This window comes from Pogoniulus pusillus, chromosome 28 (genome assembly GCF_015220805.1).
Source record: "Pogoniulus pusillus isolate bPogPus1 chromosome 28, bPogPus1.pri, whole genome shotgun sequence".
NCBI lineage: Eukaryota > Metazoa > Chordata > Aves > Piciformes > Lybiidae > Pogoniulus > Pogoniulus pusillus.
In genome coordinates, this window is record NC_087291.1 from 12,935,674 (window position 1) to 12,951,382 (window position 15,709).

The 15,709-nt window shown below is 41.8% G+C and overlaps 1 protein-coding gene across 12 annotated transcripts in view; it reads left to right on the plus strand.

The window, feature by feature from the left end:
- Nucleotides 1-15,709, plus strand: part of DGKB (diacylglycerol kinase beta) — a 477,946-nt gene that overhangs the window by 122,931 nt on the left and 339,306 nt on the right. Inside the window, exon 1 of one of the 12 annotated variants that reach the window (XM_064167185.1) lies at nt 1,765-1,909. The exons of 8 other annotated variants lie outside the window; for them this stretch is intronic. The gene's annotated coding sequence lies outside the window, so the exon portion shown is untranslated. 3 more of the 12 variants (XM_064167190.1, XM_064167191.1, XM_064167192.1) reach the window with 3 other exon arrangements.

Sequence of the window (15,709 nt, forward strand, 5' to 3'; positions counted from 1 at the left end):
GTGCTGTACCAGAATGATTTATCACAATTAACTACTTGCTGCACTTCAGTGTTTTGATCCAAATTTAGTAACTTGAGGCTGGGACTGAATTCCTTCCCTGGGAGTAAAAGAATCTCTTGGAATCAGTGTTTTAGAGGGAAAGCAATATATTAAACATTGGAAACAGAAGCCAAGTGCTCATCATGTGCTACTATGAAGCTGTCATTTAGGAAGCTATTTATAAGGTTGATTACTGGATCTGAATTGAAAGCCTACTGTGTGTGATGCTACACCTCCTAGGACACATTTCTATTCTGAAGATAGAGATTTTTTTTTTGTTTTCTTTGTATATGATGAGAGATGAACAAATTTAATTTTTATACTGTGTTTATTAAGGATAGACAAAGTTTTGTCACACTGAAATTTTAGTTGTAGATGCCTTTTAAGTACTATGCGTAGTGTGTAACTGTGTATTTATTGTGTTACATTATGTAGAGACGCTTTTGTACTGGGAAAGATCATCTATACACTCAAACTGCTTTGTCAAACAAAACCTCTGGTATGTTAATGAGTTTTGGAAACAAGCAAATTCTAAACAGTTAAATGTCTTTCACTATGTGTTTAGAAGCCTATTTACAGACAGTAGGTACCACACAGTCTGAGAAAAACCGTGAGTACACTGAGTGAATTAAGGAATTCTTCTATAAGGAATCTTTTTTAACCAAAATTTCCTGGCAAGGGTTTACATGGTTATTAAAGTCATAGAATCAACCAGGTTGGAAGAGACCTCCAAGATCACCCAGTCCAACCTATCCCCTAGCCAGTCAACTAGACCAGTCTTTTCTTGAAAACCTCCAGGGACGGTGCCTCCACCACCTCCCTGGGCAGCCCAAATAAAGAAGATTCCAAAGATTTCTAGCATTTACGTGAGAATTAAAACCTTTTAAGGCAGACAACAGAAGAATGGGTGCAGTTACAAATCAAACCAAGAACCCGAGGTACTATATTTTGTATTTTCATACTTCTATGGATTTTCTTCTTATCTAAAATGATGAGCAGTATGCTAAGATTCATCTGCGTTGCCTTAAATACTCTTCAAAGGCCAAGCCTTTTTTCAGATCACATACCCTCGAAGTGAATTTAGATATGAATTAATGGTCATTCTAACAAATCCATCTAGCTGCTGTTCTGAGGCTAATTTGGGAATCGCACCCATGGAAGTTTGGCAGTGTTTGCACTGCTTAGAACTCTGCCAGTGTTTCAGAGGAATTTCTTTTGGACAAGACAAATTGCCGTCAAACACGCTGAGAACCTGTCAGTGGAAGCATGATCTGCTCCCGTGTCCTGTGTCTTGGTGCGTGGGAGGCACTGCCATACATGCACTAATTTTGATGCCGTTGCTAGTGATTCCTCTTTTTGTCTTTCCCGACTCGATCTGCACGTTCTCACGGGCCCTTGCTCGGTTGTTGCTACCTCCAGAGAGATTCCCACGCACGTGTGGCAGGAGAGCTGGGGGCACCGAGCGTGTTTGGAGCAGTGAGACTCGTGAAGGTCTCCCAGCAGCGACAGCGGAATGGAGGCTCCGGAGCCGGGCAGCGCTGGCAGTGGCTGAAGCGGCTCCCGGACGCGGAGCTGCTGCCCGAGCCGGCCTTGCCGGGGGCCAGAGGCAGGCGGGAGCAGCCCTCCGCGGCCCCGCGAGCCGCAGTGTCCGCGCACCTGCCCGCCGGCGGCTCGCGGCCGCCCCTCACTCGCTCTCGCGGCGCTGCCCCGGCCTGGGCGGCAGGTACCGAGCGCGAGCCGCGCAGGTGCGCAGGCAGGGCCGCGCGCGGCCGCGGCCGCTCTCACAGCCTCGCTGCTTCGTTAGCGGACGGCAGCGCGACCCGCTGAGCGGCGCGGCCACCGCCGGCGGGGGGAGCCGGGTAAACTTTGGGTAAGTGTTGCGCCGGTGCGGGGGCAGTCTCTCGGCGCTGTTGCGGGGAAAGAGGGAGTGGAGCCGTGCGGAGCGAGGCGTGGGTCTTGCCGCACCGCCGCCCCGGCGTGGAGCGGGCGTGGGGCCGCGGAGTTAGCGGGCGGCGCCCGGGGGATGCAGGCGCCGGACAACAGGTACCGCAGCTGCGCGGGGGCGGGAGGGGCTATGTGCGGGAGTGCGTGTGTGTGTCTCGCCTGTCCCCTCCCCCATGCCGCCCGGACAGAAGGGGGTGGGAGATGTGCTGGCGCACAGCCGCTTAAAACCGCGCGGCGCGGCTGTGGCAGCCCGTCCCCGGGAGGAGCGCTGGCTGGATTTGCGTTGCGGGGCGGAGGGCGGCGGCGGTGGTAGTGGTCCCGCGGGGCCGGACGCGCTGGGCTGCGGCAGCCGGCGGCCGGGCGGGGGTGGGGGCTGGCGGCGGTGGCGGCGGCGTCGCTGGCGGTCGCCCGGCTGAATGGCCGGTTCCCGCGACTGCCCAGGGCGCCGGGCTCCCTCGCATCCCAGGGCCGTGCGTCTCCTCCTTCTGCATTGCACTGCAGTAAGTTCGCGAGTCGCTGAGCGGCTGAATTGGTTACCAGCGCGGAACTGGGAGGAGGGACACTCGTGCGTGTACGGCTCTGTATAGAGGTACTGGAGGAGCTAGGCAGAAAGTTCTATCTAGCTGCGCTGTGTTAAACTGGCTTCCAGATAATGCTGATTTGCCTCGTTGACCTACATCATTTTACCGTACCCCAGGCAATGTCCTGACGCTTGCCTGGGCTTCCGCTGGTAGCTGGTCTGGGAACGGTGAGCTGCTGATGCACGCAGAGTGGTTGCGAGCACAGCGAGTGTAGGAAACAAAAGATGCAACTGCAAACTTGTGCTTTAAAGGCTGGTTTGATGAAACTTTGAGTGTTGATGTGACAGATTGTCTAAAGGTCTTTTCAGTGAGGGATTAAAAATCTTCTACTGACCGATGAAACTTGGATGTCTGAAGCCAGTTTAGATACTGTTTATTCTTGTGTGGTCCAGCCTTGTCCTCATCTATTTTGGTGACAAGAATTTTATTTGTCGGGTGTGCTTGTAATTACATTTTTCATTGTGAGCATCCTGGTTTTGAAATGGATGAAGAGTTTTCTCAGAAAATTATTGTATTATAGTTATTTTGTTTTTCCAGCTAAACCATCAGATTATAAGGTCTTGAGTTAATTGTTTTTGTCTCACTGCTTTTCTATTAATTTATTGAGAACTCCATTAAGTTTTCAGAAGCAGTTTTAACTGGTTGATGCAACTTCACAAAACAGATGGAACAAGCTTGTAAAACCCATACTGTAAAATAAAAAAAGGCAATGCAGCAGGATGGGGGAAAACTAATTAGTGAAAGAGCAAACCTTTAAAGTTTTCTTATAAACCCCCTAAACATTTTTTCTACTTCAATTTAGGTCATTTGACCTAATATAGCAATATAATAGGTTTTGTTCTTTGCAACTGAGTGGTGTGATGCTTCCACACGTATTAAAAAGTCCTTATACATTGAAAAAAAAACCCATGCCAATAACTTAATAGGAATTCCTAAAAGCCTGGACTCATGCAATGCTTTATGGATAAAATGATGGAAAAGTTCTTTTTTTTCCTCCCTGAAGTGATTATCCAGTATTGTTCAGAGCCTGACATGCTTGTTTGGTACAGACTCTGAACAAGCATCAGGAAACTTGGGGAATCGCAAAGCAGGGCTTTCCTCCAGGGGACAGCACTGTCATCCGTGGTTCATTTGTCAAGGTGGAAGGATTTTGTTGTTTATCGTGGCAGGGAAATTTTGAAACAGTTACTTAACACTCTGAAATGTGTGTATAGTGAGATATTTTTGCTATAGGTTTGAAATATTGGGAGCTTAAATGTCTTAATCTAATTTAGATACTAGCCAGCTACAGAATTTGCTGCTTTTAAGCATGTTCAGGAAAAAAAATTTAGAAATAGACATGAGCTGTTACAAACTGAAACAATCTGTTGTAAACACCTGTAGGTATCTTAAACATTCAGAGAACAGTGCTCAGAAGCAATGATTACATGAACGGTTAAGTTGTATTTGAAGAATTTGTATGTAATAACATTTGCTTTGAGGAGCACTAGCCATCACTTAATATTTAGAGGGAGATTCTGTGCCACTGCTGCTTTGTCATGCAAGTAACGCTTCATGACACAGGACTAAGAACCTCTTGTCAATGGAATGAGATCACTGGAATGAAGAGAGTAAGAGTTGTAGGAAACCTGTTAGAGCAGTGTTTTGATACATCAGAGTGTGTGTTGAGCACATCTGGGAGTAAAGGTATGTCCACACTGGAAGACTTCAAAGACATTTGCTTGGAGAGGACTTCTTTTGTTTTGTATCTGCATGACAGTAGCACTGAATTCTTGTGAATGACACATGAAGGATGAAAATACACTTTATAATTAATCAGTGTTAAAATCTACCATTTCTCCATTGGAAGGGACTCTTAGGACCATTGAATGTTAGTCATAGAACTATCTAAAATGAAACAGTGTAACAGAGAAGATGGTCCAGATGGCCCTTGAATGCTCCTTCAATATGATCTTTCGTTCTCTTTGAATTATGGTCCTTATTACATCATTGATAAGTTCAGCCTTCTGCACAGAATTTTAACATGTGTTTTTAAAGCTTTGACTATTTCTGATGTTTCCTTGGTTGAAGTTAGCTGTGTTTCAAAGAACATTCTACATGATATCTGCATTGATAATGTATCTTGTTTTTTGTCATGGTAAGACTTCGAGCCTGTTGTGAGAAGTGTGTGATGAAATGTTTCCGCCTCTATGTAGAATGATGGAAGAGTGACAAGAATCCGAAGGAAGAGCGAGCGAGTGAAAGAACAGATCTTGTCTTGCGGTTTAATGTGCAAGAGAAAAAGAATTTCAGCCAATACTTTTACCTGTAGAAAGGAGAAGGGGAAAGACTGCTATGTTTATTTTGAAGTTGTGATGTGAAACCTGGGAGATGTCAACAGAGTGTAATGCTATGGAGGAACAAGATGCTGGCCTCCTGAAAACATTAGTTTTGAATTCTACCTCTCTGCTTGTTGCTATAAAGTTTGCAGCTAGCTTCAGGTGTTGTCAGTTGAGCTTTGTGTTACTGTCTCAAGCAAAAAAAAACCAACCAACCAACAAAATCCCTCCCACAAACTCAAACCAAAGAAACAAGCAACACCCACCCCCCTCACCCCCCACCCCCCCCCCCCCCCCCCCCCCCGCACCCAAACATCAATAAAATGTACCAGGCCTTGCTCTGGATGCCATTCACATATTTTATATTTCTATATACCTTCACAGTTCTAAGTCTTACTCTATAGGGATTTCAGCTTTTTGCAGCCTGTTTAATAAATAGAAGATGGTATAGAAGATTAAAAGTTACTCTTTCTGTGAAAAGAATTCTCCGTGAATGATCTGTTGACCTTCAGCTGTGAGTTTCCTATGATGCTAACAAAATAATCAGTAACAGTAATAGTAGACTTAGGACAATTACTTGACCATAATTGTAGTCTTTCATAAGACTACATAGAATCCTAGAATTCTGTGATTCTATGATAATTGCAGTCTTTCATAACAATATTTTATTAGTAATTTTCACTTTGGGGGTCTGGCTTTATAGCTGAGCCAGGAAATTCAGAGTACTGGAGGAAAGCTTAAGAAGCAACATGCTGAGTCTCGCTGAAAAGAATGAGATTTTTTTAAGTGATTTTTGAAACCTTGTCTACAAGGGTGGAAAAAAATTACTCAAGTTGTCTTTGAAACTCATATCATCAATTTGTCAGCATGACCTGGATTTTGTTACACTAATGATGCTCTTACTGCAGACAGAAATGATGATGCGGGGAAGGTGTTTAGGAAGTTATGAGGTAAAAGTTTGTTTGTTTGAAACTTTGAATGCGTGTCCTCAAATACCCAGCAGAAGAGCTTTATACCATCTAGAAGACATTTTTCTTGTTTTTAATTGTTTCTGAGGAAAATAGAAGATTTTTTTTGTGAATAATGTTTGCAGCAGTTTAGCCCAGAGGCGATATAGGCTTGTTTAGTTGGTTTGCCACAAGTTTAAACACTTAACAAATGTAAGTCTTTGGAGGCTGTTATTTCTTGTCCAACCTCTTAATACAACTCTGACACAATTGTGCTGCCTTAAACTACTTTAAAAAAAAAAACAAAAATCAAACCCCAAACCAAAAGACATCTCTCCAAAAAATCCTGAAGCAAAGTGCCCTTGCAAACATATTTTTCAGTTCAGTGTTACTAATGTGGCTTTTAATTGCTGGGTCAGATGAACTCTTTATCTTTAGATTTTTAGTTATTGCCTGTAATAATCCATGAATGAAATGTCCTCTAGGTAGTTCTTTCCTGCTTGTTCATGATGTTAATTTTCAGGAATGAATCGGGTAGAAATTTTTAGTTAATGGAAATGCTGTGAACTATTCCCCCCTCCCCCCTTTATTGGTAATTAATTTTTTACTGTGATTTTCAGTCGAATTTTGATTACTTGGTTTGAAACCATTGTGATTGTCTTCATTGTGTTTTCCATGGTTTGTCTAGTGCCTGCTAGTAGTAATTAGTAGTCGACTTTGCAACAGTAGAAGAATCCCAACAGATACATAATGCAGTTTTCACAAAAGTCTGTGGTGCACTCTGTGCATCAAACTCTGTGGCTCTCCTGCTGGGAAATGATGCTTCCCTTTTGGGTTGACTTGTAGGATGCTATGAGGACTTGCAATGTAGTGTGGTTTATTCAGGGAACATAGGGAACTCCTATGGGTAATAGAAACTTGATTCTTTTTTCCTTGCCTTCAAAATCGTGCCATGTAAAGGAAAAACAACTCGACTACTGGTGGGATAGAGAAGTAGAGGTGGTAGGCTGATGCTCAGTCATCTCCAGGCAAGCAGGGCTCCCTTTAGTTTTACAGGATCACAGGATGTTGGGGATTGGAAAGGACCTTCAGAGATGATCCCTATCAGAGCAGGACCATAGAATCTAGTGCAGGCCTCACAGGAACGTATCCAGATGGGTCTTGGGAATCTCCATAGCAGGAGACTCCACAACCTCTCTCAAAAGTTTGTTCCAGTGCTGTGTGACTCTTAGAGCAAAGAAGTTCTTCCTCATGTTGAGGTGGAACTTCCTGTGGTGTAGTTTACATCTATTGATCCTTATCCTATCCCAGGACACAAGTGAGCAGAGGCCTTTGTATGCTGAGCTTGCAGCATGAAATATCCAAGGCTGTGAGTAACTTGATCTAGTGGGACATGTCCCTGCTTACTGCAGGGTGGTTGGACTAGATGACCTTTGGAGGCCCCCTTCAACCCAAACAATTCTATGATCCCTTTGGTCTGTTTGGGTAGATGTGTCCTCTCCCAGCTTATTGTGCACCCTCAATCTACTCTTTGTTGGAGTGTTGTGAAGAGCTGAGAAGGTCCTGACTCTGCAAGCACTGCGAGCCCTAACTAAACCACTCCTGTGTTATCAGCAGTTTCCAGCAGTTCTGAAATGTAGCTCTATACTGGCTACTATGAAGAAAATTCATCAACCAAGCTCAGCCCATTCATGCAGTTAGCTGTTTGAATGCTTATGGTGCTGGATAGTTGACAAGCTAAATTTAAGCAAAATAGAAGTATGACAAATAGTAGGGCAGCTGTGTCAGCCCAGGAGAGAATCATGAGGGATGTGAAGTCAGCAAGCTTTCCTGTCCTGTCTCCTGAAAGGAAAATAAGTGGTGTCTTGTAAATGTAGTACACAGAAGCTATGGCCCAGACATAAGTGATGGGAACTATTACATTCCAAGAGTCAATAATCTGCTGGTTTGTTTCTTCCCTCTGGAATCTTTTGCTTCTTTAATTATGGATTTTCTTAGGTTTCCTTCATTAATGCTTACATTCATCAAGTACCTTGGAGGTAATAGTAGAATAAGGCCAGAAAGATATTTTTAAGAAGAGAGGAAAGAAAAACAAACAACACCAAATAACTAGAGATAATAGCAAACCAACAGCCCAACACATCAAAAAAAACCCAAATTGAAATAGATGAAAACAGCCAAGTATGTGATTACAGAATGGAATGAATTAAGCAAGCAAACCAACATTTAATGGTTCCATTTATTTTTTTTTTTTGTTTGCTTGTTTTTTCTTCAAGGCTTTTCTTCAAAGAAAAATGTTTCTGAAATTTGGGAGAATTTAAGATAGTGAATTCTATGAAAAGCTTTTAAACTTAGAAATGTAAAACTCGTGTGAAGCAAGGATGCTGCATCCTTGTACGCCTAGAAGTTTGGGGTTTTTTTACTCAAGATTTTTACTTGGATAATTTCTTAGTATTTTGACAATGTAGTCATTTGGAGTTAAAAATGTTGGTAGTGTTCAAAATATACGTAACTGGGAATTATCTGTGCTGTATTCGGTATCTAAATACCATCTGGTTACCTTCTGTCTCCCTTGTTTTTGCTAATGGAAACATAAAAACACCCGCTGAGGGAAACTTTAATTTTAAGATGATCATCCTATATAGGTCAGTTGAAGTACATTCTGGATGTGTCCACAACTCTCAATTAATTATAAAGGGTGCCTGGCTGGGATGACTCTTTCCCAGTTTAAGGTTTAATTTTAAGGCATCCAGCTTTGGGCGAGGTAAATTTTACCGTTGGGTATTTTCTCAACTAAAAGGAAAAGTGTAAGGGAGGATTGAGCTCCTAAGAATGTATCAAATCTCCTCCATGCATTACTGAAATAAACATGAAGTGAAGTAGCCTTAAAAAAAAGTAGTTGCTTAGAATGGGCCACATACCAGAAGTTAAATATCAAAGGACCTATTTTTAAGTATATCCAAATAAACAAGTGCTTTGGAGTATTTCTGTTTTTCTTCATGTCCTCTAAAAAAACAGTCTATGATATACTTTTATTAAAAAGTCTCTCTCAATGAGTATCCCAATAACACTTTTCTAAGTGAAAATAAAATTCCCTGCCCATGGCAGGGGGATTGGAACTAGCTGATCCTTGTGGTCCCTTCCAATCCTGACATTCTGTGAGTTTTCTGCAATTCTGGATTTACTTCCAACCGTGACTGATTCTGTGATTTTCATTGCAGTAGCACCTCTATGTTCAATTACTGGTTTACTACCTGTAGTTGTTCAGGTCTTCTTTCCTTTCTACGGTCTCAGGTAGTGATAGGAGCTTGGGGAATGGAACAAAGCTAGAAATGGGTAGATTGAGACTGGATGTTAGGAAGAAGTTCTTCACCATGGTGAAGGGTAGTGAGACCCTGGAATGGGTTGCCCAGGGAGGTGGTGAAAGCCTCATCCCTGGAGGTGCTTAAGGCTGCTGGATGAGGCTCTAGACAGCCTGATGTAGTGTGAGGTGTCCCTGCCTGTGGCAGGAGGGTTGGAACTAGATGATCCTTGTGGTCCCTGCCAACTCTGACTGATTCTATGAGTTTTCTGAAACTCTGGATTTACTTGGAAACTCCAAAGGCTTGCAAGGAAATTTACTTTGTTCTACTTGTCACAGATTGGAAAAGCTACTATGGCTGCACCTGGGTTTATCTTCATATGCTGTTTTGAATTAGAAATTGTATACTACTGCATGACTTCTGCTCAGGAGCATTAGTAGATCATGTTGCATTTTTTTTCCTTTATAAGAGCTCATGAAAAGGTTTGTGTTTAAACAGCCTTGCAATTTCTATTTCAAAAATTCAATTCTTCTAAACAATGAAATCTTTTATACAACAGAGATAAAACTTTGCACTGCCCTTTGTTAGGCTTAGTGCTATTGACACAACTGTAGGTGTCGTTAATCACAGTAGATTTCTCTGATAAGAATATCCATTTACTTCCTCTTTACTTTGAAAATGCCAAGTGGTTATTTGGTGTTTCTTACATAGTAAAGTACTGTATTCAGTTATCAAATGTTCTCTTTTGCCTTTGTGCATTTGAAATAATGACTCATCAAAAAGCTTTATATTCTGTCAAAGACTGCTTCTTAAAAATAATTTAGGCAAGCAGAACTGTAAGCATAGGAACAGTTGGGCAGGTTATTTGCTCGAGCGATACTTTTCTACCCTGTACCCAGTACACCAGAATGGTGATTTTTTTCTCTCTTGGTGTTGAGAAAAATCATCGCTGTGGATGATCCAGTGCTTGCATCTATTTGTATCTGTAATGAACAAGGGGAAATTGAAGTCTCTAGTAAGGATTTCTCTGTGTTCTTATTCAAGCCTGGTGAGCCAGAGGTCAGGGTAGCTCGTCTGTCAATGACAGAGGAATCTGTAGAACCGTACAAATACCCTTTTGCAAATAACAGTAACGTTCCGTCCTGTTTCTGTGGGGTTCAGCACATAGGTAGCTCGAGAGGAAACTAATAAGAATATATGAGCTTTTTAAAAGATCTTACACTTTTTGAAGAACCTTCCTTCAGGGTATAGGCCATACTCTCTGTGACCTCAGTGCAGTTCAGAGCACATTTGTGATCAACTCTGGTTACTCAGTGAAGGTTTTTCGTCTCAGATCCTGCATTAGTGACTCACAGTTCTGTCCAGCTAAAGGAAGAGGTGACCTATTGCCCCTTCAGTATCTGAAAATGATGATGTATTAAGACACTGAATCCTGTATGATTAGTCCAGGGCCCTAATTAAAAGGATAGCCACTGCTATGAGCATGGAGTAATGCTTTAATGATCTGGAAACCTTGAAAACTTCTGTAATTTGTCCTTAATTAATTTACCATCTTAAGATAAATGTAAATACAGGCAGTTCTTGCAAAATAGAAAAATCAGCTCCTGCAAAGTCTGGAGTTATAATGACAGCAATTATAGAACTGAATGATGTTCTTGCTTTGTTTGTTTGTAGTGAAATCGTGTCTTAATCTTTTATGTATCCTGACAAGGTACAACTCCTTAGATTTGCTGTGAGGTTAGGATCTGGTCCATCTTGCATTATTTACGCTCTTGGCCAGCTTTCACTGGAGAGCATCACTAGCAGGGGACATTTGCCAATTTTGTACATATTTCTTGGCACTTCCTGCATTTTTCATTCAGATTCAAATGCTTCATCCCTTCCACTTGGAGCTTATGAATCTTTAATTTATTCAGGAAAAGTTTCAGTGCTCCCTCCATTGTCTTGTTTACTGCTCCTCTTATTTGGAAATGCAAATACGGCTTTAGCAGACCAGGTGCATTGTGTTTTAAACTATGACCAAGTTGTTAACCCATGGAGGGATAAAACCCTGTTCCTCTCCAGAAAAGTTGTGGTGTGTGTATCTCAATATGAAGATCTTCTCTACTTGCTGAAGCCTGTATTTTCATATTGATGTGCACATTGGTAACCGTACTTGACACTGAGATCTGATTATGGATCACATTTGTAGCTCATTACTGTATGTTGCTTTCAAAGTTGTTTTTTCATCCCGTTCTATGATTGAGAGATGCATTGACACAGGTATGCAGGTTCTATTTATAGAGGTATTATAGAACATAATGTCTTGAATGCTTAAAACTGGTATCTACTGGTTTAGGGTGTTTTAGGGAGATGCAAAGAGAAATTCCTTGTGAAAAGCACCAGATTTGGAGAGATTTTTAAACTGTTCAGAAATCAATCAATTGAATGCAGAACAGCTGTGGTGATGATCTTCAACCTGTGGGTGTTGTAGAAGGGAAGATACTACTTAGTCTTATCTTCATTGCTGAGTGTTGTCATTGTTTCTGCAGCTTTAACACAAATTTCACGGAGCATTTATTTTTTTTAATAACCTAATGGAATTGAAGAAGGGAAAGAAAAGCATTTCAAGTCAGCATGTCATTTCTCTCTTAATACTCTAAGTGCCCTATGATATCCTAAAATACCTTCAAGTGGATGTCAACAACATAATATGAAGACTTTAAGTATCATTGCTGTTTGATAGATAAGAATTTTATATGTAGTAGAAGTATTCTTCTGGAGAGTTGATAACATGGATTCCGTTCCTCAGTGTAGTTCTGTGGCATTCTGTAAATATTTACAAGCATAACTTGATCTCCAAGGGATACTTTTCATTAGCTACTGTCTAGTTACTTTTGAAAACTATCCATTCAACAGTAAAACTCTTCTGCATGTCCCAGAGGTTATGGTGAGCATGTATTGTACACGACTTATTCGCACCCGTGTGATTACCAGCAGGACATGTGACTGAGATCATTCTTCATCCCTCTTCATAGAAGCATAAGGATAGCTTTACTGGATCAGACTTATAAGTCTGCCTGGACTAGTATACTTTCTCCTAACAGTGATAACCAAGAGAAGAATACAAGAACAGGCTGAGCATCCTCAGAACTCCAGCACACATTTATTATTTTACAGAACTCTGCTGTATTCCACTGCTCTTTCTTGGAGCCAGAGGAATGCTAGCATCAATCTTTTGTTCCCTGTGGGCAGATTGCTGCATCTTTTTGTTCTTCTCTTTTTCCATTTTTAGTCTATAATCAAATTGAATATCCCCAAAATCTATATATGTTATTCAAAAGGTAGGTATAGTAGGGTCTGTACAATGGAATAAATTGTTTTATTCTCTGTTCCATTATGGGGGTTTTTGGGTTTTTTTGAATGCTCCTGAGCACTGTTCAGATGTTTTCTGATTGTAATTCCAAAATGTCATTACTGAGTGATAACTCATCATTGATGAGCTCACTGCTCATCACTTGAAGTGTACAGCTAGGTTTTTATGTGCATTACTTTATATTCATCAGTGCTGCAATATGTGAGACTATTCCACTGGGAAGTGGAGAGCAGTCTACAACTACCTGAAGGGAGGCTGTAGCCAGGTGGGGTTGGTCTCTTCTCCCAGGCAACCAGCAACAGAACAAGGGGACACAGTCTCAAGTCCGGGGGAGGTGTAAGGTGGATGTTAGGAGGAAGTTCTTCATGGAGAGAGTGGTTGACATTGGAATGAGCTGCCCAGGGAGGTGGTGGAGTCACTGTCCCTGGAGGTGTTCAAGAAAAGCCTGCATGAGTCAGTGCCATGGTCTAGTTGACTGGATAGGGCTGGGTGCTTGGTGGGACTGGATGATCTTGGAGGTCTCTTCCAACCTGCTTGATTCTATGATTCTTTTGGGAAAGAAGGGGGAAAAGGGAAGGACACTCTTAAAAAAAAATTATTGGTTCTATCAAATATATTTGAGTCTCTGGGAATTTAAATTGGAACCAAGACAGCTCTCTGTGAAGATATTTAAGCAAAGCAGTTTTTGTGACAAGTGTTTTTAAGATTTCCTATTTTGAGTTTAAATATTCAGGATGATGATAACAATATTACTTCTTATTCAAAAGTGTGATTATGTTCATTGGGAGTCTTTTTCCAGGAGTTATACTTCTGTGAAGCTGATCATCACACTTAATTGAAAAAAATACATTTGCCATAAATTATAAATAATGCTTGTAAATAATAGTGCTTATAAATAATACACTTTGTGGCCTTGCATTACATCATTTCTTTAATCCTTTTAGTAGGAATTGCAGTTCTGTGACATGTTATATGGATCTAAGTGACGTATTGTCCAGTATTTCATAGGCAGTCTGAGTTAATGAGATAGACTGGTGCCACCCTGTTAGGTGTGCAGCACACAATTTTGCATTACCCAGGATTTCAATTTTAGCTCAGTAATGTATGTGTTTAATAATAACCAGAGAAATGTCCCAAGCTAGTAAAATTAGGCATAGAATTGTTATGGTTGGAAAAAAACTCTAAGATCATCAAGTCCAACTGTTGACCTAACACCACTGTGGCTATTAAGCTACAGGTACTCTGCCCTGGTGAGACCCTATCTTGAGTACTGTGTTCAATTTTGGCCTCCCCAGTTTAAGAGGGACAGGGATCTGCTCAAGAGAGTCCAGCGGAGGGCTATGAGGGTGATTAGGGGACTGGAACACTGCCTGATGAGGAGAGGCTCAGGGACCTGGGGCTTTTTAGTCTGGAGAAGAGAAGACTGAGAGGGGATTTAATAAACATTTATAAATATCTGAGGGCGGGGGAACAGGCTCTGCTCACTTGCTTCCTGTGATAGGACAAGGAGCAATGGATGGAAGCTGCAACACAGGAGGTTCCACCTCAACACAAGAGGGAACTTCTTTACTGTAAGGGTCACAGAGCACTGAAACAGGCTCCCTAGAGAGGTTGTGGAGTCTCCTACTCCACAACCGATCTGGATGTGTTCCTGTGTGACCTCTGCTAGATTGTATGGTTCTGCTCTGGCAAAGGGGCTGGACTCTCAGAGAGTGATTTGCCATTGGAATGGGCTGCCCTGGGAGGTGGTGGAGTCACCATCCTTGGAAGTGTTCAAGAAAAGACTGGATGAGGCACTTAGTGCCATGGTCTAGTTGACTGGACAGGGCTGGGTGCTAGGTTGGACTGGATGATCTTGGAGGTCTCTTCCAACCTGGTTGATTCTATGATTCTATTTTGGTAAAACTTTATTTTCTGTGTATTTTTCCTGAGCTCTGTTTGGGATCTGATCATCTCAGGTGGCCAGCACCAGAACGAGAGGACACAGCCTCAAGCTACGCCAGGGGAGATTTAGGCTCGAGGTGGGGAGAAAGTTCTTCACTGAGAGAGTCATTGGACACTGGAATGGGCTGCCTGGGGAGGTGGTGGAGTCGCCGTCCCTGGGGCTGTTCAAGGCAAGATTGGACGTGGCACTTGGTGCCATGGTCTAGCCTTGAGCTCTGTGGTAAAGGGTTGGACTGGATGATCTGTGAGGTCTCTTCCAATCCTGATAATACTGTGATACTGTGATTGTGGCAGATACATAGAAAGTATATGCAGGCACCTTCTAACCTGCTGATACTATGGCCAGTTACATTAGGATTTTGACCAAGATTAATTAATACCTCTGGAACTTTCACTGGCTTTCCTTCTGCCTGTGGAGCTGCTGCTGGTGTATTTGCGTACAGATCATGGTACCTTGTCCCTTAGAGAGGCTTCAGTTAAGTAATTTGCAGTCAGTAACATGGGAATTGGTAGTGAGCTACATTTGAAATGCCAGGCTACTGTTAGAACTTCATTCATTTTGGAGAAATGGAAGGAGATGATGTGTAGATCTGATATTTAATTAGGTTATTTCCTTCATAGTGGACTTGCCCATAAACAAAGATGTGAATGCAGATGTGAATGTTATGTGATTTTCTTGTTTATTTTTAGAGCAATAGATGCTCAAGAATTTAGATGCTTGAACTTAAAATCTTTTTTTGCATTTCTATGGATCCTGCTGTATTGGAGCAATGCTTGCAACGTTGCTTTTTATGAATATGTAAAATATACATACATAATTCTTAGAAAATATACAGTTCAACTAACAGCCTCCAGATAGGGCCCTTTTGTTCTTGAGTGCTGTTGTTTCACTACTCTGCTTCACATTATTAATCAACTGTGAATTACACAATAGCTTTTCTTCTTGCATTGTGCCAAGAGTCTTGCATTTCTCTTGCATTGTGTTACAGGTATGGAAACATACTGATATAATCTAAGGAATGCTTTAGTTACAGGTTTGGGATGTTTTATGCCACGTGGAAAGGTATGTTCAGCCACAACAGTTTTGTGTAATCAAAATGTTAATCTCTGTGTGTAAGCTTCTTCCTGGTTGGTTATCTTAGAGACAGTTAAGTGTGTTCAGTGCAGTTACTCACTTTGTTATCCGTCCTTTCTTATAGCATTTGGGGGAAAATATCCTGTTGCATTTCCTAAACCGTACCAAAAGAGCAGCTGAGGAAACTTCCAATCATGTCTGTAT